This window comes from Macrobrachium rosenbergii, chromosome 13 (genome assembly GCF_040412425.1).
Source record: "Macrobrachium rosenbergii isolate ZJJX-2024 chromosome 13, ASM4041242v1, whole genome shotgun sequence".
Lineage (NCBI taxonomy): Eukaryota > Metazoa > Arthropoda > Malacostraca > Decapoda > Palaemonidae > Macrobrachium > Macrobrachium rosenbergii.
Genome location: NC_089753.1, coordinates 12,612,914 through 12,639,755, shown reverse-complemented (window position 1 = coordinate 12,639,755; position 26,842 = coordinate 12,612,914). Strand labels below are relative to the sequence as shown.

The 26,842-nt window shown below is 37.8% G+C and overlaps 1 protein-coding gene and 1 long non-coding RNA gene across 4 annotated transcripts in view; one reads left to right on the top strand and one right to left on the bottom strand.

The window, feature by feature from the left end:
- LOC136844909 (long-chain-fatty-acid--CoA ligase ACSBG2-like) overlaps positions 1–12,166 on the bottom strand; it is a 77,243-nt gene extending 65,077 nt beyond the window's left edge. Inside the window, exon 1 of one of the 2 annotated variants that reach the window (XM_067114232.1) lies at positions 12,044–12,166. The gene's annotated coding sequence lies outside the window, so the exon portion shown is untranslated. Of the gene's footprint in view, positions 1–6,639; positions 6,818–12,043 lie in introns of those variants that run through there. The other variant, XM_067114231.1, reaches the window with a different exon arrangement.
- LOC136844912 (uncharacterized) overlaps positions 1–26,842 on the top strand; it is a 511,857-nt gene that overhangs the window by 82,112 nt on the left and 402,903 nt on the right. The window lies entirely within an intron of this gene.

Genomic DNA, 26,842 nt, shown 5'->3' with positions numbered 1-26,842 from the left:
TTTAGAAGCTCTTGTACCAGAAAAACTTCGAGAGTCTGTTTCCTGTAGTACTTGGAAGGGGGATTTTTGGGAGCACTTTTCATTCTAGTCACGTATCGCAACCCTAGCTCTTACCTTCTTAGATCAAGGGGAAAATGATCTCTGTCGACATACAGGCTATGCTTTCAACAGGCGAAGTTCTAAAAGCCCCTGAGCATATTCTCAACCCCATGTTGTGTGCAACATCCAGTTCCTTTAGCTTGGTTTTACAGGCTGAGGAATAAATTTGGCAGCCATAGTCTAGCTTAGATCGACACAGAGAGTCATATACCCTCAGAAGGGATTTCTTATCAGCCCCCCAACTAAATCCAGAAACAACCTTTAAAATATTCATAGATTGTTTAACATTAATCTTTAGAGCATTTATGTGGCTAGCCCATGTTATTTTATGGTCAATAGTCATCCCCAGAAATTTCACTTCATTTTCGTAAGGAAGGATGGACCCTTTTAAACTAAGTGTGGGAACCTCTTCCACACGCCGGCACCTGGTGAACCTTACTGCAACTGTTTTGGAAGAGGAGAATTTGAAACCATTCTCATCAGCCCACTTGGTAATAGAATTAATATACCTTTGCAAATTTTTACATACAGACAAGGAATCATATCCTGTGCAGTATATTGCAAGGTCATCGACAAAAAGCGAGCATTAACAGGGGTGAGATTTTTTCAGCCATACTATTTATTGCCACTGAAAAAGTGTTACACTTAAAACGCTTCCTTGGGGAACTCCTTCCTCCTGCATAAAAGGTTGGGAGAGGGAGTTACCTTAAAAAGTCTGTCTGTTAAAAAGGAACATATAAACCTGATCATTCTTCCACATATGCCCATCTTGTGCAATTGTTTCATGATGCCAATTCTCCAGGTAGTGTCATATGCTTTCTCTAAGTCAAAAAATATGCCGATGGTCTGACACTGTTTGGCGAATCCTTGTTGGATTTGGTTGGTCAGCCTCAGCAGGGGATCAAGGGTGGAGCGGTTTTTCCTGAAACCAAATTGAAATGGCGATAGTAATCTTTTGGTTTCCAGGTGGCAAATTAGTCTAGTATTTATCATTTGTTCCATCAGCTTACACACACAGCTGGTAAGAGCTATTGGTCTATAGCTGGTGGCTTGGGAAGCATCTTTATTAGGCTTTTTAATAGGAACAATTATGGATATTTTCCAGTCCTTGGGTAAAATTCCAGTTTCCCATATTTTGTTTATAATCTTGAGTAAATATTTTTGGCATCATCTGGGAGGTGTTTCAGCATTTCATATATGATTGTATCCTCACCTGGAGCTGTGGATTCACTTGAGGAGAGCGTCTCACGAAATTCTCCTAGGGAAAATTTGTAGTTGTATGGTTCAAATTTTCCCAAATCAAATTTTAGAGACATTTCTGAATCCCTAATTCTTTGAAATTCTGGAGAATAGTTGTTAGGACTGGAAACTTTAAAAAGTGTTTTCCTAGCTCATTGGCAACTTCAGTGGGCTCTGTGATTAGAGTGTCATTTAATTTTAATGAGGGTAATGGTGACGCAACAAATTTTCCACTCAGTTTCCTTATGTTGCGCCACACCATTCTTAGTGGGGTCTTGGAGTTTATTCCATTAATATAGTAAAGCCAACATTCTCTTTTGGCTTTCTTATAAAAAGCATACCGCTGCTTGGCTAAAGCACGTTTGTAGATTAATTTAGACTGAGGGGAGCCACTAGTTTTGTAACGTCTGTAGCACTTCCTAGTCACTTTTCTCAGAATACCACATGTCTTATTCCACCAGGGAACCGCAGGTCTACGAGGTTTGCCTTTTGTTTTTGGAATCGAGCCTTCAGCATTCTTCAAAGTAGATTCAATAAGGTAATCATAGGCATCTAGATGAGAGTGAAATGACTCAAAATCCCTATCTAGACTGACACCCTTACTGAATTTATCCCAGCCGTGTCCTCTACCTTCCACTTAGGTAGTGAAAAGATCCTATCAAGGAAGATTTTAGGAGGAGGAAGACCAACGAAATGACAGGCAGATGGAGTGGAAGTGGTGTTGAAATGGGAGGGCCTGAAGCACCAGGAAGCACCGCAGTGCCCTTAAGATAGGAGTAACTTAGTATTTACTGAGTAGGTCAAATCGCTGCCTATAAGCTTTTTATGTAGGTGTGTAAGGCGTCCAATGTATAAGTTTTCAGGATGAGTTTTTCTTAATTTATTCCGTTATTAACAGATGAATGTTGCCTTATATTTCCCCTGACTCAGCACTTTAAAGAAAGTAGCCAACTGATATAATTATACATGTGTATATATATATAATATATATATATATATATATATATATATATATATATATATATATATATATATACATATATTTATATACTGTATATAATAATATTATTATTTCAGTAGCTGAAATCTGTTCACATGGAACAAGCACACAGGGGCCACTGACTTGAAATTCAGGCTTCCAAAGAATGTTGGTTTCAACCTCCCACTGCAGACCCCACAGTGCAGCAATAACTGATCATGATACAGAGCCAATGATTTTTCATCGCCCTGGGGGAGACGCGAACCCCCGACATCTGAGTGACATCACAACACTAACCACTATGCCAGCGGACCATTTGGTATAGTACACACACACACATCATCATTCATCATCGTCGTCGTCGTCGTCGCTCCCACCCACCTCTTTATGATGCAATCCCTTTGTAAAATTCTGCCCCTCTTGTCTTTCATGTGCTTTGTCTCAACTTATCTCCAGCACCGCTTCTCACAGTTCTTAGATAAGTAGGTCTGGGTCTTCCAACTGTTCTGTTACCTACAGTTGACCAGTTGACACAGTCATTATGCTGTCCTCCCAGGGTTTGTGCAAAGGACATGTCCAAGACATCACAATCTCCCTTTCATCATTATCTCATCTATATGGAGCCTCTTAATTCCCCTTGTGGTATATACCTTTTCTAAGTATCCTGCCATCTGACTTAATATATTCTTAAAGCTTTATGGTCAAATCGACAAAAGTTTTAAGATAATTTTTCATTATCATTACAACTCGAGAGAACTTGTACTGGATATCATCATTGTTCCTAAATAATCGACAGATTCAACCTTTCTCTATGCAATCTTATTTCATCCTTTTTTTTCTTGCGTACTCTGACCTCATGACGTCTGTTTTACTGTGATTTATTTTGGATCCCATCTCTCTAGATATAGGATGCATTCTGTTAAGCAAACTATGTAATATTTGTTGTGTTTTCTTAGTTTTCTGTAAAAGAAAACTATTGAGATGGCTGTGTCTGTCCGTCCACACTTTTTCTGTCCACCCTCAGATCTTAAAAACTACAGAGGTTAGAGGGCTGCAAATTGGTATGTTGATCATCTACCTTCCAGTCATCAAACATACCAAATTGCAGCCTTCTAGCCTCATTAGTTTTTATTTTATTTAAGGTTAAAGTTAGCCATGATCGTGCGTCTGGCAGCGCTATAAGACAGGCTACCACTGGGCCGTGGCTGAAAGTTTCATGGGCCGCGGATCACACAGCATTGTATCAAGACCACTGAAAGATAGATCTATTTTCGGTGGCCTTGATTTTACGCTGTACAGAAAACTCGATTGCGCCGAAGTTTCTTCGGCGAATTTTTTACTTGTTTCATTAAAGCATCACCTTCTGCTTATCCTAGGTCTGACAACCTCATTCGTTACTCCAGTCCGAACCACCTCCTCCATCTCCAACCACTTTTTTCATGACAACATCTATGAGAGAGCAGACAGTAAGGATGAAACTGTTAAATACGGCAAATTCGAATTGACAAGACCCCAACAGCGACTTCATTCATGGATGATTTCAGTTAGTGTTACATATTTCACAGGAGTGACGCATAGCAATGGCTGCTTGTGGTCAGCTAAAGCCATCAGAAGAAGATTTTAAATTTCGCCACGGTATATTTCTTAAAAAACACAAATATTTGGTCTTTACAACTGCTTATATATAATATATATATATATATATATATATATATATATATATATATATATATATATATATATATATATATATATATATAAGCGTGTGTGTGCGCTTGTGTATGTATGTGTATGCGCGCGTTTGCGCAAGCATAGATTAAAGTTGAAGGACAAGAGGTACAAAACGATGAACACCATTGTGGGAAATGACTTTCAAAAGCATTCATTCAATGTCAGTTGCTTGAGTGGGAAGCACTGTGAAGATCAAGTGCAGAGTAAGACCGGGTTCTTGGCATTAAGTCTGTTCTACTTTCGAAGAATTTAAACGTTGGGATCTTCCATTCGTATTCTTTTAACAAAAATCTTCAAAATAAAAAAGGGAGAACATTGCAAACGAGTAAAAAATGCGCCGAAGTTTCTTCGGCGCAATCGAGTTTTCTGTGTAACGTATAATGCTGTATGAGCCGCGGCCTGTGAAACTTTCTGCCACGGCCTGGTGATGGCCTGTCCTATAGCGTTGTCAGATGCACGATCATGGCTGACTTTAGCCTTAAATAAATTAAAAACTACCGGGGCTAGAAGGCTGCAATTCTGTATGTTTGATGATTGAAGGGTGGGTGATCGGCATACCAATATGCAGCCCTCTAGCCTCAGTAGTTTTTAAGATCTGAGGGCGGACAAAAAAAGTGCGGACGGACAGACACAGCCATCTCAATATTTGCCTTTTACAGAAAACTGAAAAGCGCACAAGTTACCATGCGATCGACAGCTTTCACATAGAGTTGCAGCTGCTCAACAGAAAAAGATAAGTTTTTGCATAGTTATATCTTCTGTAGAATGATTTACCAGATTTCTAAATCCTGTCATACATTTCAAGGATTTAATTTTAGATAAAATTAAAGTCTATTTGCCCCTCCCAGAAAAATTTATTGAGAAATATTGAATCGGTGGAAATTCCCAGGTTCATATTTTCAAATCATTTCAAAGCAATTTATTCTGCTAGTTTTGCTGGACCGAAGATCAGTTGCGTTTTGCGGAGTCAGTGTCTCCCTTATGGGGTTATTGCCGTCAGTGCACCTCATGCGGTGCACTGTAGGCATTATTTTAGGTTCTTTGCAGCGTTTCTTCGGCCCCTAGCAGCAACCCTTTCATTCCTATTACTTTACCTCCGTTCATATTCTCCTTCCATCTTGCTTCCCACCCTCTCCTAACAATTGATTCATAATGCAACTGCAAGGTGTTCCTCCTGTTACACCTTTTAGCCTTTTTTACTCTCAATTTCCGTTTCAGCGCTGAATGACCTCATAGGTACCAGCGTTTGGCCTTTGGCCTAAATTCTATATTCTGTTCTATATTCTACTTCAGTTTGGTAGACAAATAAGATTATTTGCGCCATCACTGTAAATTCACACAGTTTATAATAATAATAATAATAATAATAATAATAATAATAATAATAATAATAGTAATATTTTAGAATCGACGAGGCTACTCTCATATCTCCTCAGTTTTGCCACGTGTGATACTGGGGAAATTCACCCAAATTTCAGCAATTTTCGGCTTAGCTGCAACGTTAACCTTGAACAATCAATTTTGAGATAATAAGAAACGCAATGAACTGACAAATACGAGGAGAGAGAACGGGCTGTGATTGTACATTCACAACAGAACTCAAGTTGTGCCATTTTTACTCCGAAACACTCCAGATAAATCAAAATGATTGCTAGTTATTACCCTGTTTGTCCACAATTCTTTAGTTGTTGGACAAATGGAGTTATCTGGGTGTCACTAAGACTGAACTTGGGTAAGTTGACAAAAAAGAAAAAGGTATAAAAAATTTTTGTGCTGACCAAGAATTAACCCACTTTAATCGTGTGTGTGGGAAGGGGCTAGGAACACGGCAGTAGTGACAGCCATTTGCCTCCCCCCCCTCCCCACCCTCCACGGGCTATTGTTGCCAGTTTTCGAGATAGCGTAATCATTGATGTGGAGTTCGTTCGTTCTAGATTAAGCCAGCCTTGTGCTTTTGGGCAGCCCGTAAGATTTTGCAGCATTCTCGATCCCAGTCCAAAAATAAGAATAATCCAACAAGTACCTGTAATGTAACACATACAGATTGTTACGTAATAATAAATGCAAGAACAGTAGTGTCATTTTCTCACGCGTATTGGTGTTGTTCGCTCGATATATATTTTTTTTAATTAAGGGGAGAAGGCTGCTTTGTCGTTGGATGCACAGTTGGCATATCCTACAAGAAAACTTTCTTAAGATATCAGGGCAGAAGTTGCATCTGTAAGCCTGTAAGAGTATGGAGGTAGCCTGAGCCTCTCGTTTCAAGGACACCTGTTGTTGCCCACTATAATATAGAATCTGGTATTCATTCAGCGATAACCATAGATTAAAAATGTCACTGCTGAAACTATTATGCTCTAACAAAACATTGTTCAAGTTAGCAACAAGTTGCTATTCTTGAAACCACCTAAATGTTTCCTACTAAGTCACACTGAAACTCAAGGTCGTTGCTCTACTTATCCTTATACAACTACATCCACTTCTGGTTGTCCTCGGCCACACTATATTCCTTATTTTGAAATTCCTCATCAGTTTCTGAATGACATGCTATAATAAATGATTAATAACAGCGTCAGTACGTTATGCGTTACCCTTGACGATGAAGATGTTCGTTGTCCTTGTGGTTCACTCAATTACAAGTTTTCTCCAGAGTACGAATGGGTACACTGCAGTTAAACCCTGATCAGCTGTTACTACCAGACTGGTTGGCAACTCCTGTATACCCTTCTGTGTTCGGAACCGTTGCTCAGTGAGATTCGCTTCATGTGGTGGTTTCTGTTGGTGTTATCAATTCTAGGTAGGAGTTATATTGAAAACAGGTTATTTTTATCCCATGTATGACCAGTAGGAACGGGTTGATTATTTGCAACGTCTAAAACTCCTCATGAACGCAGTAGCTAGAGGAATCGAACGAAAGCGATAGGCAACTTCAATGAGCAGAGTTGTTGGTAGAGGTTTGCCAGAGACCAATTTTATCTTTAATGGGCGGGGCCATTTGTCTTGAAATTTATTTGGTTTTGGTGCACTCCCTTCCTGTTCCTTCCCTTGTATTTGGATGCACATCCATATCTCTTTAGTCTTTTGCTTTTCCTTTACTGCAGCAGGGTAAATCTCTCTCTCTCTCTCTCTCTCTCTCTCTCTCTCTCTCTCTCTCTCAGCTATATAAATCTGTCATTGTACCTTGTCTCCCTCCTTAGCTCTCTTCTCCATTTACATATTGTATCTAGATTATAAATTCTCCTTGTATGTCGCTGTGCCTCTCTTATAGTGAACACATTTTATAATATCATTACATAATTTTTCTTGATGCAATTTATGTGCTTACCATAATTAATGTATAGGCCTTCGTTTGTGTGTACAGTCGCCCCAGCGCAAATGGCAACTGTGGGATGTGTGATACACAAATCACGTGTTCTTGTGATTATAAACACACACATACGTACATACATATACATATACACGCACACACACACACACAGCTATTTGAGTATATACATGAACACGTGTGTGTGTGTGCGTGCGTTGATTGGTGTATGTGGATGTTTTGCTTACAGCTTTTCGAAATGAGGACGCCAGTCATTACCCAATTGCCCGTTCCTCCCCTCAAACACTGAATCAAAGGGTAAACCGTCTTTTGGCCCTTTATATACTTCCGCAGTTAACAAAGGAGTAACATACAATTGGTGACAGCTCTATTTACCTGCATTTCTTTCCCCTTTCTTCCTTTCCAGTGTGGTCATGAGAGTAGGCGGTGCTTTTATTATTGTTGTGAAAGTAATTTGGCCAAACTGCCGAGTTTCATTTCTAGACTCATACGGCCAACCCAAATTGTTATTCCCCCACCCCTGACTCCTCCCCACCTACCACGTAAGAGCTTACAGTCTTGATTCCTTGCGGGAGCTGACTTTGAGGGTTTTTGATGAAACTAGGTGAGGTTATCCCTTTGGTGATTCTCATTTGTGGGTAGTAATAATAATGATTTGATGATTTTTTTTTTCTCGCCCAGTAAAACGCCCACAATTCATGTTGTTATCCAAGAATAATTATTAACAGAGAGGACTCACCACGTGCATGTTTCCGCCAAATTTCATCGTCAAACCATCGACAGGTTTAAGCTGAAATAATGTACCCATTCCATTATGCCTTAAACATTCCAATAATATAAATAAGGGTTCGGACCGAGGTTCCTTTTACTTACCTAAAGGCCAATGGTGTGGGGTGCTGATCAATGCTGGACGATGATAAACCCAAAAAAGGAAGTTTAGCAATCATAGTCTGACATGCTTACAGAGAAGAATAGATACTGTATATCGATACACATTGCTTTATACATCGTAGACATTTTGCAGCCATAAATTTCATCATTGCATCTAATGGTATCAGAACTTTGAACCAAATTGATCATTGGTAACAAAATTGCAATTACCATGGTGAGGCCTACGGTGTCAGATTGCCCTTTCCTAATATTATGAATTAGTTCAACCTGACAGCTAAGATTACCTTTTGCCCTGTATTTTCTTTTATATATATATATATATATATATATATATATATATATATATATATATATAAACAACCACTGGTCATGCCTAAATGAATGTGAGGGTTGATGGTTACTGCTACTGCCTTGTAAAATGCACAGCTTTACTAAGACTGGCAACAAATCTTGGTGTGGTTATACAAGTGTGTAGGTTCAGAATACGACCCAGAAGTTAGCAAATTAAGTGATGGTAAGATGTATTTAAGATGATTTGTCGTAAATTCCTCAGAAATATTGAATGGTTTTTATTGTGTGTCTTCTAAATCAACAACCGTCACAGTGAGGTCTTTGGCTCTAAAACCAAGGTAAGATGTAAAAAGACAGTTGACAGGGATTAAGTTATTGGCTCCTAAGTAAGGTGAAACCACCTTCATCAGCCAGATGAATCGATACAGCTAAAATGTGGGACCACTAACTTTTAACGGGAACGACTTGCCGTCCTTTTCTGCCCGACAAAATTATGTATACACAGCTTAGACTTTTTTTTTTTTTTTTTTTTTTTTCAAGGAGAAACCATTTTAGCTCAGACTAAATAGTTTACCTCAGGGAGTTTAACCCTAGCAAGTAAGGCTTACAGGATGTATACCCCTTGCCCATGTTTAACAACCTCATATTGTTTATCCTCATGGCACAAGCAACCAGAGACGATCTATGGCCGATGTGGACCCCTCGTGTTGCTCTGAAATCCCAGGGGAGTGCTTTTGGCCGGCCGGCCACCTTTGTGCTCCCAGAATTCCCAGAGATGTACTTTGTATTGATCAGTGGAAATAAACATCGTGCAGGGTACCATTCATTCTTGTGTGTTTCTGGCCTTGACTCCTTCCTCTGATCAGCCAGCCCAACATTGTTTAGATTTTCAACAATATATTATTATTATTATTATTATTATTATTATTATTATTATTATTCAGAATGAGGCGATAATAACCAATAACTAGCAATAAAATGGAATGCCTTTTTTATAAATAAGAGAGAGAGAGTCTAGAGATGCCAAAGGAAATAACACATGAATGCAAATGGACCAATTGATAAGTAACAGTGCAGGAATGAATAAAAAAACAAAGAAAAGTTATCAGGACAACGCGAAGCGACCCACCCCCCACCTGTGTTTACAGCTTTTATTTTTCACCCGTGTCCTAAACCTCGTACTCAGAGTGTTTGGTTTAGTGCGAAAGTCCTGCAGATTTTTTTTTTTTTTATCTAATTGTTTGGATAGTGACAATAACCCTTGCTTGTGCATGGCTCGTCCTGCATTGTTGCAGTTTACGGAAAATGATTCGATCTATTACAGAGTTCGTGCTGATTTATGTCTTTTCTAATTTACACGTACAATTACTTCATTTTATGCAAAGCTTCTCCTGCAAGCAAAGATCCAGATGCTCTTTTTATATCTTACCGAAAAGTTGACCGCCGTTTGATGCACGAGTTCAGTGGCAATTTTTATTTTATTTTATACAAACTGATGCAGTTTTTATAATTTACAAAAAAAAAAGTCACTACCTCAGAACCTGCAAGCGTTCAAGCAACTGTCTGTTGTGTTCAGTCTCTCATACTATTCTCTGCTATAATTGGGAATATTCTGCTACCCGGTGTCTTTCGTAATCATTCAACTTACCGCTTTATTATTAAAAGAAAGATTTGTCCACACTTCAAAAGAGTTCTGTCATCACTTTTGCTGGAACAAGATTTTGATCAGCTATAACTTTCTTGGGCATCTTTTTGTTATTGATTGATGCAAGTCTACATAAACCCACCAATCAACAGTCTTCTGGATGTGTTACTGATCCCGCTGCTCTTACACCAAAATTGGCTTTAATGCTACTTTCAAACACCTTACACCATTTCCTTAGTTTTTCCGACATGATGTGTGTGTGTGTGTATGTTGTTGGTTTATCCTTGTTATTTATTCTCCGTTTTTAGTTTTCTGTAAAATAAAACTATTTAGATGGGTTTGTCTGTCAGTCCGCACTTTTTCTGTCCGCCCTCAGATCTTAAAAACTGCTGAGGCTAGAGGGCTGCAAATTGGTATGTTGGTCATCCACTCTTCAATCATCAAATATACCAAATTGCAGCCCTCTAGTCTAAGTGGTTTTTATTTTATTTAAGATTAAATTTAGCCATGATCGTGCGTCAGGCACCGCTATAGGTGCTGGCCTCCAACATATCTTCACTTGACCGCATCTGGGGAGCATCTGAGCTTTGCCCGGTCGTGGTTGAGTTTCATACAGCATTATACGCTGTACAGAAAACTCGATTGCGCCAAAGAAACTTCTGCGCCTTTTTTCTTGTTTATCTTGTTTCCACATTGTGAATTATTATCATCATTACCTTCAACGCCGTGTGACGCAAAGGCCATTTGTGAAGTCTCGCCATTGGTGTCTTTACTCTGCTTTATCTTCCACGATTCTCCTCTCGTCTCCAGCCTTCCGGTCCATGGTTATCAGCCATGTAGGTCGAGGTCTTGTAACTAAGTTGGTGCCCACAGGAGCTGAGCTGATATTTGTCAAGTATTATTATCAGTGCAGATAACGTGTGAGCGTAAGCGTTGCCCTTTCACATTATTCTCCCTGTCCGTTTAAGAACACCGAATCATCAATAAATATTTTCATTGGTGGTTTAGACATCTCGAAATTGCCATTCATAGAATTTTCATTCTGTTAATGGTTCATAAATATTTCGACTGTGGTTCATAACAAAGTCTCCACTGTTTATTTGTTTGTTTTTCTGTTTTTAAGCATTTATTCAAGCACATTTACTTTTTGCATTAGAAGCAAATTCTAGTCTCCACAATTTGTAAACTGTCTGTTTATCATAAGAAAAAATGCAAGTCATCTTTAGTCATTTTTCAAATCCTTAATATCACGTTTTGCCTCTACATTCTTATCTGAGGGAAAATCGAGAACATGCGAGTAAATAAATTTGTGTATTTTTCTTCAGAATTTACTTGGAAACTCGAGTGAGTCAATTTTAATTTTTTTCCACTTATACGATCCATGGAAATCAACATTAACATTACTCTTAAGAGTATTAATCTCGATCGTTTCCTGCTTTCCTGCTTATCTAATCTGCATCTGAAAATGGATGTACCAGAGGCACAATGACAGTTATAATAGTAACTCACTGACACATCTTTGTAATATTTGTTTCCTATTGCTGAGGTCGAACTAGATTAGACTTCTTTACCACAGTCGGTTCTCCTGGTATGGTATATGAGATACGCACACTCACACATACATACACACACATATATATATATATATATATATATATATATATATATATATATATATATATATATATAACGTATACATATACATACATACATACATACATAAAGTAAAGAGCATTTTAGAGCTGGGCATTGGAGGGAGGGAAATCGTTTATCGAACCTTTAAATTGCAAATTCCCTTACCAAAATTAAGTTCAAAATGAAACAAAATGAAGAAGTTTCTCACCCGGGCCGGCGCCTGTGACCCTCTCTTCGTGACGCCAGAGCACAAAAGTCAGTCGGTAGAATTTATCTGCTCAGCGTCCAAACAGAATTTACTCGGGGATCCAGTAATGCAATTCCGCTTCTCTTGTTTTTGTGTCGCTTTTTTCATGTTGGGTGGCCTTATGCCAGTGCAAGCTGTTGGTCTGCTAAGTAGCAGAACACTTCAAAGTACACTGTACACTGAGATGATTCTACACTGTGCCTGAACATAGGAATATAGAGAAAACGTACAAAAATACTTGTCAGCCGAGGCAGTCTCTTCTACAGGAAATGAATCTGGGTGTTCAGTGAAAGCGCACTGTAATAACCGGACGTTTAACCGCTTCCGGATGAAATTTACGTCATCCTCATAAACAGTAAATATCCGTTTCTTTCTCTGAGTCATTTTTGCTTACATATTTGTAACAAGTAACTTTTAACTTGATAGATGTCTCGTTAATGTCTTTTTACACGCTTGAATGAGTTCTTTGTGATGTGGTTTTCCATTTTTTTTTTTTTGAAATCCTGTGTGATCTTTTTGATGTTTCTTTGTATAGTCTGTTTTGAAAATAGCCTGTACTAATTTGTACATGAGTAATGCAGCATTTCTAACTTAACTGTTGAATGGTGATGACCCCTGTGCAGGAAACTTACAACCTAAGTTGCTCCATACACCTACACAGACGGCTTATCAGCAGTATGTGAAACCACCCTGCACTCACTGTGCTATTCCCTGTCTTGTACAGACTCCTTTACTAATTGGACATAGCCCTTTGTTGGCCGAGTTGGTTGAGCTTCAGACCGTCATTCGATGGGCCGGAGTTCGATTCCCTTCCGGCTGATGAAGAGTTAGAGGAATTTATTTCTGGTGATAGAAATTCATTTCTCGCTATAATGTGGTTCGGATTCCACAATAAGCTGTAGGTCCTGTTGCTAAGTAACCAATTGGTTCTTAGCCACGTAAAATGTCTAATCCTTCGGGCCAGCCCTAGGAGAGCTGTTAATCAGCTCAGTGGTCTGGTAAAACTAAGCTATACTTACTTACTAATTGGACATGAAGGCCATTCCTTTCTGATACATCTTTCGCACTATATATCCAACCCCTTGTAGATCTTCGTCTCTTCCTTCATAACACATCTAAATTAAACTTGTTTACTAACCAATTGTCGGCCATTCTTTCCACATGACCAAGCCATCTCTTGACAATCTGATCCATACTTTGCAATATTTTAACGGTTTACCCCTTCCTTGAATCTCCATATTTCTCACCCTGTCAGTTCTTACAGTATTCATGCAGTTCATATCAGCAGCTTTAACCATTTTTCTTTCATTCACATTCAGCATCCAGAGTCGATACAACAAGCCCTTTATACCTGTAGATAAAGTTATTGAGATTAATGCTTTTGTGAGTATTACTGACGTCCTGTTAATGTACGTAGAGTAGATGATGTCAAAAGGTTTTAGAGTTGACAGAAGCCATCTTTAATCGGTTGACAGTGAACCTACGATGGTGCGGGCATTTTTTCACTATATGTAACTACAGTGCGCATTTTGACATTTGCACTGTGGATATAAAAATATTTTAGGCCTTTAATTATGTTAATAATCATTTAATAATATGGCGGTGGGCCATATTATTAACAGGTAAGGAACCCTTACTGAATTGCTCTCACGAGCTCAGTTTGCGTGACCTTGGCGTGTTTTTCAAGGCCACAGACTTCTTTTTATTCAAGAATTTTGTCGTGCAGTATAGTACCTCTGCTATGATTTAACGGGAATCCTTCGAAAATTGTTTAGTTATTCGTGTAGTTCTGTTGGGCAAGACTGTGGCATATTCATTTTAGTCCTGGATTTTTTAGCATGTTGTAACGTGCGATTTGTAAAAGTTTGTGGAAAATGGCTGAAGAATAGTCTCTTTTAATTGCGTGATTTTATAACTTTGGTTTGTACTTATCAGAAAATTATTAAGTTTTTATTATTATTATTATTATTATTATTATTATTATTATTATTATTATTATGGAAACAAGTTGCAAGATAAAATGAAGCCCCGCAAATTTATTGTTATTATTGTTGTTGTCTTCGTGGTCTAAAGGGAGTCCGAAAAATGCCACTGGATATTCGGGAATTTAATCTAGATCTATCGTACCTGGATGAAGTCAAGGCCAACAGAATTTTAAAATTCTGTTGGCCTTGGCTGAAGTATTCTTCGAGCAAGCAGTCGACCCAGGGTTCGGCCACCTTCGAAGGACGAACCTCGTTGGAGATATCACATGCCTGAGAGATTAAATGGACCGTAAGATAAGGCAGTGAGGTAGAAGTAGTAGGGCAAGTAATAGTGACAATTATATTTAAGCTTAGGTACTTTATTACATTACTGTTGTTTTCTCAATACTGGTAGGATCTTTAGTTTTTACGCTCCACACTTTTCGCTTTTATTGAGTGTCCTTTGTTTATTGCTGCTATTTGGCCTATCCGTGAGAACAAAGGGCGTTGAGGGAATTTCTAAAAGATGATTATGTAGCAGTATTAAGAGAGATTAGTTTACTACTAAAAAAAAAAAAAAAAACTCCAGCTGAGATAAGAGAAGCCGGAGTACAGCACGGAAAAAAAAATCTGTCAGTAAACCTTGATAAGAATCATCTTCGGCGCCGTCAAGTGATCGAAGTTCTCCAGCTGCTTCTTGAAGTCGTCGACGATTTCAGTGTCGCGCCATGTCTGTCGCCAGAATGAGGAGGATAATCTCTTGCAATGTTAGAACGACGGTTAAGAATGCGTACGTCAGCACTTTACCTATTAACATTAAATGGTTTATTTTCTCGTTTGAAAAAATAAGACTTTTAGGTGCAAAATGAAAAAGTGAGGTGGGCTGAAAATGGAAAGTAATGATTGGATTTATGTATTTTAGGAGAAAGGAACATGTACGTGAATTGAAATATAAAAATCTAAAAATATATATGTTAAAGTGTCTTAACCGTCAGTAACGCGGAGTTCTAGGCACAGCAATGTCTGTAAATTTATATATATATATATATATATATATATATATATATATATATATATATATATATGTATATATATATGTATATATATATATATATATATATATATATATATGTGTGTATATATATATATAATAACTACATGCATGTATGTAAAGCTAGCTTGATAGATATAGGATATATAAATACATAAGTATACATATTGTATATACATTATACATTATATAATATATATATATATATATATATATATACATATATTATATATATATATATATATATATATATATATATATATATACACATATATTATATATATATATATATATATATATATATATATATATATATATATATATATTTACGATTTAACCTGGGGAAATGCTTACCATGAGCCACTTATAGACTAAATGAATGCTTTCGTTACTTACCTCTATTTTTGTATAAAATCTAACTGCTGTTGATTCAGGAAATCGTAAAAACAAGGAAAAAGGGGGAATTTATCAGAGCTGAGTGTTCTCCTCACAAGGTATTTGTAAGTAAACACGTTAGGGTAAGTTTAAAATTACGTGTATTTACTTGAAATGAAATATCAGAAGATGAAGTGGACTAATCAGGCATGCAAGGCCTGAGAGGTTAATTATAACTGGGAAAATTTGAAAGTATATCCTTCGGTGTGACGATGCTGACACAAGGCACAGTCGAGAGATTTCCAAGGCTAACAAACCCTCTGTAAGCGGAGAGATTCACGAATTAAAAGCCAGTAAGGATGCAGTAAAATATACATAGGACAAGGCGAGCTCAGAGGGTGCCAAGAAGCCTTGAGCACACAATTTTATGTAATTACTTAAACACAGGCATTTATGTAATACTGCCCTAGCAAGGCAAGATTGATATGGAAATGCTGGCACTTAGAAATGGAAATAGGAAGTTTAGTACGAGAATTAAACAGTGTGACTGACCGGAAGAACCTTTGCAACAGATCATTTTACCTTGTAGAAGAGGTGGCTTCAGCGAGGGTAATGGCGGTGGAGGAAGGGCTACGGGCCTCACCGGTAAGAAGACTAAAGGTCCCTACAAGATAGGACCACGTGGTAGGGCATGGCTCTCTGAAGGAGGAATGGAAGGGGAGATGTGTCTCACTCGCATCCAGAAATGTCTCTCTCCCTTGTCCCTTCGGTGAGACCCTTATATGACTTCGGTCAGGGGTCAGGAGGTTATCCACAGGTAATTGGGGTTGGTGTCGTTTCCTTATGCGAGGGAATCATCTATGACTCAGTCCAGGTGTTCGTGCCAGCTGTCCTCTCCTAATCTGCCTCCCCAGCACTATTCCTGCCTCCAGCCAGGCTTAGGATCTGAAAGCAAAGTCTCCCACAGTGCCACATGTTCAAGAAGAGAAAGTTGAAAGGCAATTAAGGGAGGGGCCTTTATTCCTTTCGCCCTTCCTTGTCAAGCAGTGCCCAAAGTGCACTGTTGTGTTTTCCAGCTTTAAATGAAGCATTTGGGGGCTGGGATTCATGGGAAAATATAATAATAATAATAATAATAATAATAATAATAATAATAATAATATATATGTATGTTATATATATGCATATATATTTAAATATATAAAGTATATATATGTATATGTATACTATATATGTATATTATATAATATATATATATATATATGTATATATATGTATATGTATACAATGGATGTATGTATGTATGTAGTATGTGTGTGTGTGTTCCAGCATAACTCTGAAACGAATTGAGCAATTTCAACCAAACTTGGTGAACTTATGACTTACTGTCTGGAAAAGAGTACTGTGGGGTAAAACATCACTATCACCAAAGGGCACCAAAGGATAGGGGCGGGTGAGAAGGGGTGAAAAATAAAGCCCTGTAAGTCCAAGTTCAGTCCCGATAGAAATGGGGGATGAGAAGGTGTGAATGTAAAATGTTAAAAATGCTGGGCAATGTAATTGAAGCAAATATCTTAACAGGAAAGGGAGAGAGTGAGAGAGAGAAAGAGTAGAGGGGTGTTAGGGGGAAGAAAGATAGAGAGAGTAGAGAGGGTGTTAGGGAGGAGAAAGAGGGAAAGAGTGAGGGAGATTTGAAGAGAGAGAGAGAGATTCAGAGAGAGTTCATTGGTTGTCATTCAGAGTTATATATATATATATATATATATATATATATATATATATATATATATATATATATATATATATATATATATATATATATATATACACGCATTTAGAGAGCGAGAAAGAGAAAGCATTGGATGTAGTAAAATTTTGAAGATATGCTTTTTCTTAGGTTATAAAGAATGAATGACGCACATGGAGTTTGCTTTCCATCTTTTTTCTAATTACTGTTATAAACAAACAAAAGAGGATATGATTCAACAGCTGCTCTATAAATTCAACAATTGGTTAGGCCATGATGAGATTTACAGAATACTGAGGTAAGACCTATTCGAAGACAGCGAATATGTATGATTTTTTTGTTATCCAGTACATAGTTTTTTCACTTCTTTAGGTCAATCCCGCTTTGCGTATACTTCATTCAAGTTATTATGGTTCAAAACAGCGTTTTATCTATCAAGTGTTTTCGGTGCCTCGTCAGTAAGGTTTTCGAACCTTTTACTCATGTTTTAGGGTTGTCGGACATGTAGACTTTCCGATGCAAATGGTTAGATGACATTTTTTTCTTATCATAACATAAAGTGTAGTGTCCACTACTTTTTGGAAGCCAGTTTCCTTTTTATTTGTCATATCCTGTGTGAGACAGTTTCTTTCCTGTTAGGATGGTGTGTCAGCACATATTTTTACACTTCCCTTTCAAACTGTAAAAATAATGATGCTCTCATAAGAAATACCAAAAGTTTGTATTGTACGAAAAAAATTGTTTGGGCAATGTTTTTTTTAGTATATTTAGTGAATTACAAGCACACACTATATATACATACATACATACATACGCCCACACACACACACACACACACACACATATATATATATATATATATATATATATATATATATATATATATATATATATATATATATATATATATATATATGTATATATATATATATATATATATATATATATATATATATATATATATATATATATATATATATATATATATATATATATATATATATATATGTATGTATATATAGTTACAGACTGGGGGGATTTGGGGGTAAAGGGGTTTATGGAAATTACGTTTTACGACTGCCTAAGTGATGAGGGGTCCCCAGTCTGTAAACAGAAAAGATGATGTTTGCACTTACCTGGGATATTTTATGACTTTACTGCTTGAAAGGTTGTAAAAGTGGAATCAGGAATCTCTTTTACGTTAACAGGAGTTTATTTACAGAAACAAGGGGTAAGAGAAATGGTGTACAAGACAAAAAATCCCCTCACACCAATGCTAATATGACATGCTCCCTAATAACAGTTACAAATCCCTTCTCAAGGTAACAGGAATAAATGCCAAGCAGTTACCAGTGATACATTTGGGCTGATCCTCGGTGCAGTGTAAGGGGTTTGGCTATCTGACGAAAATCCGAGTTCAGCTTGAGCAATGCAAGGCAGCCATGTACAGTTTATCTTGGCATAGACAGATGCTGGGCCAGAATGGGATTCTGGAATAGAGTTCCAGGTTAACACACACACACATACACAATAATGCACAAAGGAAAATTCCCCATAAAAGTATTACACAAATGCCCGCTCTTAAATTCTAAACATTACGTAGCCCAGATTATAAATATGAGAAATCACTTAATCACAGTCTTGGGATCCGAGTGGATTGGGCGTTTGAAACAAGGAACGCGTGCTCGCTGTCATACAAAGGGGGAAGCTTTGGAGAGGAAGGGTTTAAGCTTGAAATTAAATGAGAAATGGAAGGAAATTATTGAAGAGAGACAGAAAGTGACTGGCGCCAAATTCGCTCTTGGCTTACCTATTTCAGACGAACATTTGAGCTCCAAAATACCACGTCTCGGGCTTACGATCGTGAAGTTGAGCCGCCACCCGAGACAGGAGATGTGGCCGGACCGGTGGGTGGACAGAGTCTGCTTGATTGCTTTCTGGAGCGGTGACGTCGGGCGTCGGAGCAATAGGCCTTACCTGAAAGCGAATTCCTTGCCAGTAAAAAGATCAAAGGAACAGGGGTCTTAAGGATAATGAGCCTAAGGTTTAAGGTGCTAGCTCCCCCTTGAGTGGTTTACGCCCTAACTTTTATTTCCTCCCTGAGCCTACTCTGAAAACATTACCCCAGAAGGGGGGGAATCTAGGTGTGTGCTGGTAGCAGGGGGTTGAAGGAGGGGGATCTATTGTGTAGTAGGCCCAGGCATTTCCTGAAGGCTATGATGGCATGCGTCCTGGTTCAATATAAGTGGAAAACATCTTGTTTCTGCCATATTGGCTTGATTATAAGTTAACTGAGATGATGGATTTTCACTAGAAACTAACTAGATGGCGATTAACTAGGAGGAGGACTGTAAATCTTTGACAATATAATATATATATATATAATATATATATACATATATATATATATATATATATATATATATATATATATATATATATATATATATATATATATATATATATATATATATATTAAGAATATTCCCTCCTATGCCACGTTTTTTTTGCACTAAATGTAAAGTAAAAGAACTAAGTAATTAAATAAGGCAAATTTAGTATGATTCACTGTGAGAAACTCGCCCCTAAGACCTCTCCCCACTGCCTTTGGGAAACCCCTTTAAATCCTTCCTTGTCCTAAGCACTGTTGAAATTTGATAATTCCAGGTGCGGACCCCTGCCAAGAGCTAACCGTCGCCAGAGGCAGGCCAGCTGGTGGGCGGAGCATGTGCGTTCCACCATTTTGAATTTGAAACCATGCAGCCCCGCAGTTCCCACGTGGGGCAGGTTGATCACAACGCCATCGAGGAGGAAAAGCTGTAACTTCGGCCGCTATAAAAGAGTCCTGGGCAAGATGGCCACTCTTAGAATTGTCGGTGGCCCCACAGACACCAGAGCTCCATCCCTCACTCTATCCACTGCCCTTTTCAAACACGTGGCTGGCAGGAAAGTAACTTTTGAAGTGAATTAATGCCCTCCTTCGCTGGCACCCCATAAGAAGAGCTTCGGTTCCTAAAAGGAAGATTAGGAGTTTTTCACTATGGACTTGCATATCATCCGTGTGCTTAGCGGCTCTCCTTACTTTGTTTCCAACCACTTTGAAGCAGGCAACCCATTCGTATTCCCTCCTGGAATTTCTCGTCATTTGCATCGCCTCATTTCTCCAAAATTACGCTACCATTCTTCTGATGTGTTTCTTTTGTAAATATAATGAATTAAGTTAACCCCAGAGTTTATCTAATCACTCTCCCCCACCTTGAAGTAACCTCTCAGGCGTATTTGTTGTTTGTAATTTTAGCTGTCTCCAAGACCAGAGTAGTAGATTGTATGTTAATTAAGGTAAGTTGCGCATCATCCTAGTATGCCCCATTGATCTAGCAAAACCCCAGCTTTAAAATTATAAAAATATATATATAATATATATATATATATATATATATATATATATATATATATATATATATATACATACATATATATATATATATATATACATACACTATATACATATGTATGTATGTAATGATATAATAATATATGAATAACCTAAATATAACAGAGAGAAAAAGAACTGAGAAGAGAACCAGTGATAGATTGATGAATAGTAAAGAGAGAGAGAGAGAGAGAGAGAGAGAGAGAGACGAGACATAGAGAGAGAATAGAATAATAATGAAATGAGACATAGAGAATAGAATAATAATGAAACAGAGACATAAGAGAGATTAGAGTAAAATGAAGAGAGAGAGAGAGAGGGAATAGTAAAACAGGATGTGTTATGCTCAGGTAGTATAAACAGGGCCGAGTATAATCTACTAAAATCGTTGAAGGAATGAAGATTGAAGCAGGAAGTGTTGTGACTGCGTAGCCAAACATTGGCACGACATTGGAGAGGAAAAATCAACATCGCAATCATTAAAGAATGCCATAAACGCCTCACCTGTGAAGCTTACTTGTGCAAATCTCGCCAAAAATCAAGATTTCTGGTGACGTAATTAGTCCCACCTACTGAGAAGTGGTTAATTCATCTAATTACACCCAGAGGAAGTCCTTAGACAAGTCTTCAACCAATTAGACGTCTACCAAGGGGCTGGACAGAAGCTGTTGCCTGCCTATTTTAGGAGGGGCTTTCCATTTTGAAAATCCTTCAAAAGGGAAGGAGGGAACAGTTGAGATAGAAGCAGAGAGAAGGAGTCATAGAAGAGTAAGGTCATAGGCCTCACTGGTTGTGGGATGGTAACCAGATTCAAGAAAGCAAGGCTCACACTTTAACTAACACTTCGACTCATACATCAGTTCACTTAAGTTGTAAATAATTTCTGTATATTTTACTATGTTAATGAAGTAAGAAAGCTGCACTGTCTTTCAAAAGCCTCTTGAGACTCAATGTTACTACTATAACAGAGCCAGAAACGATAAAGCAAATAAAGGAAATAATAAACTTCCTTACATGGGCAACGAATCAAAACATAACAGAAGGTGATAAAGAAATATAACTAAAAGAACTAATCATCACATAAAAAGGCAACAAATCAGAAAAAGCATAACATATATATATATATATATATATATATATATATATATATATATATATATATATATATATATATAATTTGTTCTGTAAAAATTTGTTTGGACTAAACACTTTAGAGAATAGAGAACTATAGTTTCTTTCAATATGTTGGCTGAATTTCAAGTTTATATATACACACACACACACACACACACACACATATATATATATATATACACTTTATATATATATATATATATATTTCTATATAATATATTATATATATATATATGTATATATATATACATATATATATATAATTACATATACATACATACATATATCTACTAGCTGACCAACCTGGCGCTGCCCAGAGAAACTGAATGATGGTCTGTATGTAGGGGAGGGAAAAAGAAATGGGAGGAGGAGAAGGGAGAGGTGTAGGGGTTTGTGTTGTCAGCCCTACTGACAGCTCCACTTTTTTCTTGCAAACGTTCACCCTTCGAACAGTCACGAGTGAACTGACAGGTATTACTGTGGTGACTGTCCCTTTTATCCATTTATGACTGTGATGACTGTCCCATTTATCCTGTTATTACTGTGATGACAGTCCTTTTTATCCAAAAATTACTTTATTGACTGTTCCTTTTATCCAGGTATTACTGTGGTGACTGTCCCTTTTATCCAAAAATTACTCTATTGACTGTTCCTTTTATCCAGTTATTGCTGTGATGACTGTCCCTTTTATCCAAAAATTACTCTATTGACTGTTCCTTTTATCCAGTTATTAGTGTGATGACTGTCCCTTTCATCCAGTTATTACTGTGGTGACTGTCCCTTTTATCCAGTTATTACTGTGATGACTGTCCCTTTTATCCTGTTATTACTGTGATGACTGTCCCTTTTATCCAAAAATTACTTTATTGACTGTTCGTTTTATCCAGGTGTTACTGTGGTGACTGTCCCTTTTATCCAAAAATTACTCTATTGACTGTTCCTTTTATCCAGTTATTGCTGTGATGACTGTCCCTTTTATCCAAAAATTACTCTATTGACTGTTCCTTTTATCCACTTATTACTGTGGTGACTGTCCCTTTTGTCCAGTTATTACTGTGGTGACTGTCCCTTTTATCCAGTTATTACTGTGATGACTGTCCCTTTTATCCAAAAATTACTTTATTGACTGTTCCTTTTATCCAGGTATTAGACTACTGTTCTGTCTGTCCTTTTTTTCTAGGTATTACTGTGGTGACTGTCCCTTTACCCAAGTATTACTGTTCTGTCTGACACCTTTAACAAGGTATTATTCTACTGTCTGTCCCTTTTATGCAGGTATTACTGTTATGTCTGTCCCTTTTATCCAGGTATTTCTGTGGCAACTGTCCCTTTCATCCAGGTGTTTCTGTGGTAACAGTCACTTTTATCCAGGTATTTCTGTGGTAACAGTCACTTTTATCCAGGTATTTCTGTGGCAACTGTCCCATTCATCCAGGTGTTTCTGTGGTAACAGTCACTTTTATCCAGGTATTTCTGTGGTAACAGTCACTTTTATCCAGGTATTTCTGTGGCAACTGTCCCTTTCATCCAGGTGTTTCTGTGGTAACAGTCACTTTTATCCAGGTATTTCTGTGGCAACTGTCCCTTTCATCCAGGTGTTTCTGTGGTAACAGTCACTTTTATCCAGGTATTTCTGTGGTAACAGTCACTTTTATCCAGGTATTTCTGTGTAACTGTCCCTTTTATCCAGATGTTAGTGGTGTCTGTTCCTTTTATCCAGGTATTACTATGCTGCCTGTCCCCTTTCACCAAGTATTACTGTGCTGTCTGTCCCTTTTATCCAGGTATTACTGTGCTGTCTGTCCCTTTTATCCAGTTATTACTGTGATGACTGTCCCTTTTATCCAGAAATTACAATGATGAATGTCCCTTTTATCCAAAGATTAGTGTTCTGTCTGTACCTTTTATCCAGGTATTACTGTGGTGACAACACCTTTAACAAGGTATTACTGTACTGTCTGTTACCTTTAGCCAGGTATTACTGTATTGTCTGTCCCTTTTATGCAGATATCACTGTGGTGACTGTTCCTTTTCTCCAGATATTACTGTGGTAACTGTCCTTATTATCCAGGTATTACTGTGGTGACTGCCCCCTTTATCCAGGTATTACTGTTGTGCCTAACACCTTTAACAAGGTATTACTGTACTGTGTGTCACCTTTAACCAGGTATTACTGTATTGTCTGTCCCTTTTATGCAGGTATCACTGTGGTGACTGCCCCTTTTATCCAAGTATTACTGTGGTGACAGTCCTTTTTATCTAGGTATTACGGTTGTGACTGTCCCTTTTATCCAGGTATTACTGTTCTGTCTCTCACCTTTGACCGGGTATTACTGTGCTGTCTGTCCATTTTATCCATTTATTACTGTGCTGTCTGTCCCCCTTTAACCAAGTATTACTGTAGTGTCTGTCCCTTTTATCCATGTATTACTGTGATGACTGTCCCTTTTTTCCTTATATTACTGTGCTATGTGTCCCATTTATCTAGTTATTACTGTAATGACTGTCTCTTTTATCCAAAAATTACTATGATTGCTGTCTCTTTTATCCAAGGATTAGTGTTCTGTCTGACCCTTTTATCCAGGTAATAGTGTTCTGTCTGTCCCTTTTACCCAGGTATTACTGTGGTAACTGTCCCTTTTATCCAGGTATTATTGTGGTGACTGTCCCTTTTATCTAGGTACAGTATTACTGTGGTGGCTGTCCCTCTTATACAGGTATTACTATGCTGTCTGACACCTTTAACCAGGTATTACTGTGCTGCCTATCCCTTTTATCCAGTTATTACTGTGTTGTCTGTCCCTTTTAATCCATGTATTACTGTAGTGACTGTCCCTTTTATCCAGGTATTACTGTGGTGACTGCCCCTTTTATCCAGTTATTACTGTGTTGTCTGTCCCCTTTAGCCATGCACTTACTGGGTGACTGTCTTTTTTTTTATCCAGGTATGACTGTGGTGACTGTTCCTTTATCCACGTATTACTGTGGTGACTGTCCTTTTGTCCAGGTATTACTGTGGTGACTGTCCTTTTTATCCAGGTATTACTGTGCTGTCTGTCCCTCTTATCCATGAATTCCTGTGGTGACTGTCCCTTTTATCCAGGTAATACTGTGGTAACTGTCCCTTTTGCCCAGTTATTACTGTGTTGTCTGTCTCCTTTAGTCATGTATTACTATGGTGACTCTTTTTTATCAAGGTATGACTGTGGTGACTATTCCTTTTATCCATGTATTACTGTGGTGACTGTCCCTTTTGTCCAGGTATTATGGTGGTGACTGTCCCTTTTATCCATGTATTATGGTGGTGACTGTCCCTTTTTATCCAGGTATTACTGTGGTGACTGTCTCTTTTATCCATGTATTAATGTGCTGACTGTCCCTTTTATCCATGTATCACTGTGGTGACTGTGTTTTATCCAGATACTAGCTGACCAACCCAGCGCTGCCCGTGATATCTTTGAATGGGAACCAATAAACTAACTCTCTCTCTCTCTCTCTCTCTCTCTCTCTCTCTCTCTCTCTCTCTCTCTATTCTTCTCTCTCTCTCTTTCCTTTTTCTAACCCTCCTGTCTCTTTCCCTCTTTCTTCTCCCAAACACCCCCTGCACTCTCTCTCTCTCTCTCTCTCCTGTTTTCATTATTTCGCCAACCCTCTCTGTCACTCACCTTCTTTCTTCTTGTTCATTTAATTGATATCGGCATCAGTGACCCAGTTGTCATAGTGCCAGATAACTCAAAATCATTCATTCATTCATTCTTCTTAACATCCTCTCTCTCTCTCTCTCTCTCTCTCTCTCTCTTTCTCTCTTTCTCTCTCTCTCATTCTTGGGATAACTCTCTCCCCTTGGTGCCATTTATGCCTTACCCCCACAGTATTCTTTTTTTCAATAGTAAGTTATATGTATACCGAAATTAGGCATGATAAATTTTGATGCTGTAACTAAGTCTACGTGCATAACCAGCCCTGTTTCACGGGCAGAACCAGCCATGTTTCATGGAATCCCTTAACCCCCTTTGGTGCCCTGTGGTGCTAGTGATGGCTTACCCCACATTATTCTTTTCCAGATAATAAGTCATATGAATACGAAGTTTGGTTGAAATCGTTCAACCCGTTTCAGAGTTGTGCTGGAACATCCTTACATACATTTATATATATATATATATATATATATATATATATATATATATATATATATATATATATATATATATATATATACATACATACATATACATATACATATGTATATGTATATATATATATATACATATATATATAGATTACTGTGGTGACTCCCCCTTTAATCCAGGTATTACTATGCTGTCTGACAGCTTTAACCAGGTATTACTATACTGCCTGTCATTTTTACCTAGGTATTACTGTGCTGTATGTCCCTTTTATCTGGGTATTACTGTGGTGCTTTAACCAGGTATTACTATACTGCCTGTCACTTTTAACCAGGTATTACTGTGCTGTATGTCCCTTTTATCCAGGTATTACTGTGGTGCTTTAACCAGGTATTACTGTGCTGCCTGTCCCCATTAACCAGGTATTACTGTGCTGTCTGCCGCTTTTATCCAGGTATTACTGTGGTGACTGTCCCTTTATCCAGGTATTACTGTGGTTACTGTCCCTTTTATCCAGGTATTACTGTGGTTACTGTCCCTTTATCCATGTATTACTGTGATGGCTGTCCCTTTTATCCAGGTATTCCTGTGGGAACTGTCCATTTCATCCATATTTACTGTGGTGACTGTCTCTTTTATCCAGATATTACTGTACTGTCAGTCCCTTTGATCCAGGTATTACTGTGGTGACTGAAAAGGATTTTCAATAAAGAAGAGCCATGTCTCCAAGAGGTTTAAGCTTTCTATCTGTGTTCATGGGGTAACTTAATGAAGAACCACGTCTCCAAGAGGGTTTAAGTTTTCTATCTGTATTCTTGGGGTAACTTAATGAAGAGCCACGTCTCCAAGAGGGTTTAAGTTTTCTATCTGTATTCTTGGGGTAACTTAATGAAGAGCCACATCTCCAAGAGGGTTTAAGTTTTCTATCT